Raw genomic sequence first — 2,815 nt, 5'->3', positions numbered from 1 at the left:
CCACTTCTGGGGGACAGGGAAGGAAGGATGGACATGAGTGTGCCGCATGTATCTTCAGGAGCAGATACATTCAAATGATCTCAAATGAGAACATTGGTAATTTAATGATGTTTCTTCATACATGATCATTTTTAGACCTGCTGAGATTCTACATTCTTGTTGTCACATCTATGCTCCTAAACACAGGAGGACGGCCACACCCTCAAAGGCTGAAATCCTTGGGTCTGGATAGCACTTGTAACAGTCAAGCTTTCAATGCACCTGGCTTCTGGTTCCTCAGAAAGGACATACTGCTTTATTCAAGTAGTTAAAAATGAGCTTCAACCTGCCCCCTAAGAGCATTGCTGATGTGGCTGCTGGGTCATGCACATCAGTAGGTGGCAGAGAGAGAGGAGAGAGGCTATGTCTATGCTCAGTGTTCTGACCTATGAACATCTGAACGACTAACATTCCCTGAAAGAAGCAANCCTGGCAGGANTCCAGTGCTGTGAAGACCCNATAGGTCAGAGACTAGANGAATCTTCCTTGGACCAAAGGCCCCCAGGAGAAGTGAGTCCAAGACAGATGACCCTCGCATGGGATCACCAGACCTGTGCCATGGCATCTGGACAGGGAACCAGCCTGAGATGACCACAAGTCAGGCATGGAGTAGACCTGGTGTGACAGAGGGCTTAGCACTCCTGAGACCACTCCTGAGATGAGTCCAGACACTCAGAGACTCTGGGTGCCTCCAAGAAGAACAAGTGGTGAAGAAATGGAAGAGAAAGGGAAACAGAAGGACGTGGGCACAATGAGGAGAGGCAGAACTGGAGACTCGAGGGTAGTGAGGAACAGCTAGTGATACCACCTGGGACCGTGGTGGGGTCCTGGCCTGTGCTGGTACTGGGAGTCACATCTAGATTTATGGCCCTTCAGTAGCAGGGATCTATGACCACAAAGGCCAGGTGGAAGACCCTGGTCTGGGCTACCACATGGAGACATATTAATGTCTGAGGGCTGTGCAGAACTGAACCTACTCCTCACCTCGACATTATGGGAGAGCTGTCTCTGGGGCCATGAGATCAGGAAAGCTGACNCTTCCCTTCATCAGCTGCAACATTTGGGAGAGCAGGCCCTGCACCATGTCTGGGAGGCACAATAGAGATGACTCTCTTGGTAGGGGCACAGGTAAGCTGACCCTGAGGGTGTGAGCATGGGGGAGCTAGCCCTGTCACTTGTTTGCCATGTGGTGGCATGGGTGAGGGAGAGATGGCTCACCCTTTCTCACCCCTTGCGACCAATGGCAGGCAGGACACAGGCCCTGTTCCTTGCCTGAATAACACAGTAGAGCTTGCCTTAGATATGGGGGTTGTGGGTAAGCCAGTTCCAAAGGCATGAGAGTGGGAGAGCTGGCAGACTGACCAGCTCAGACACCTCTCAGGTCCAGACCCAGGACTTTGAATTGGCCCACCCCAACTTCTACCTCATGGATGAACTGCTGGAATAGATGCAGTGGCCAGCCCTACAGATCCAAAACTATAGGATCTCCATGACAGAGGGCAATAACAGGATATCCAAGAGGTTCCACAGGAACCCTGTGAGGTTCTGGTATTGATAGGGTAGCAGAAGCCAGAGGCTCAAACCAGACCAGTGACTCATAGAAATGGACAATTATAGGCAAAAAAAAAAAGTGTGGTCAAAGGATATTCTGTGGGACACACTGTGGCACACTACAGCTTCTACAATGCATTCTTTTTCTCTGTTGGGAGGGACAGGGATGCAAGGGGGGATATGAGTGAGATTGTGATGAGTGGTATAAAAATTCAAAAGAACCAATAAAATGTTTCTAGGAAGGAAGGAAGGAAGGGAGAGAGGGAGGGAGGAGGGGGGAGGGANGGAGGGAGGGACGGAGGGACAGAGGGANGGAGGGAGGGAGGGAGAAAATGTGTTTGAGGCTTGCAATAGCACCAACTNGTCCCTCCAGGGANGGGACATCACAAAAGCAAGAAGCCAGAGGGGCTATACCTACCCCACAGGTGGCATCGTGGACAAGGACAGACCAAACACAAGATTACTTCCTTGCACATCTGGATACTCACACAGGAGACTCACGCAGACATTGACTTCTAATGTAAACTCTTGGCCTAGAACCAAAAGAGAGAGAGTGCGCATGTATGGAATAATTCATGGCATTGTAACAAATATCTATGGTTGGGTAAGCATTCCAGATGGAGATAAATAGAAATCATTCATACAACAAAGAGAAACCAGGCCCTACTCAATTGATCTACAACAGCCTGTCCCTGCAGCCAGCCACAGATAACAATCCTGGGCTGTGCGATTAAACTGCATCCAATACACAAAATACACTCCACGGTAAGTCCAATCAGCAGTAGCCAAGAGTGTGCCCATGCCAGAGACAGAGGCAGAAAAAGAGTCCGTGGCCAGGTTTAGAAATTGGAAGTGCTTGTGTCTTGTTCTTGGGTGAGCTACACTACTAGGGGGCACTGAGGAACGTCAAGGAAGCCACACTTGTTGTGATGAGTTCCGAAAGTGAATTAGGACAGAGACCACCAGATGCTGTGAGTCCCGCAGCTTCATTAAACATAGCTAACTAAATGGTCAAGTAGTCCCCTAAACTCCTGCAGCCAGCGGAGACTGGCTTTTTGAGATCAGGGTTTTAATTCCTCATCTACTGAAGGTGTGACATCTACATTGCCCATTGAAGCACCCACGATCATATCTGCCACCAGGCTCNNCAGGAACGACTGCGTCACTNCACCAAAGCTTGCCTGCGTAACTGTATGATCCTCTCTGGCCATAGGCAACAANTNGC

The 2,815-nt window shown here is 49.6% G+C and overlaps 1 non-coding gene across 1 annotated transcript; it reads left to right on the top strand.

Moving 5' to 3' along the window:
- Positions 1-324: 324 nt before the first annotated feature.
- Positions 325-459, top strand: LOC115031831. The gene has a single exon (XR_003837486.1). It is a non-coding gene; the product is annotated as a small nucleolar RNA SNORA17 (small nucleolar RNA).
- Positions 460-2,815: the final 2,356 nt, after the last annotated feature.

This window comes from Mus caroli, chromosome 8, assembly GCF_900094665.2.
Source record: "Mus caroli chromosome 8, CAROLI_EIJ_v1.1, whole genome shotgun sequence".
NCBI classification, from domain to species: Eukaryota; Metazoa; Chordata; class Mammalia; order Rodentia; family Muridae; genus Mus; species Mus caroli.
This window is presented reverse-complemented; position numbering and strand designations above follow the sequence as displayed.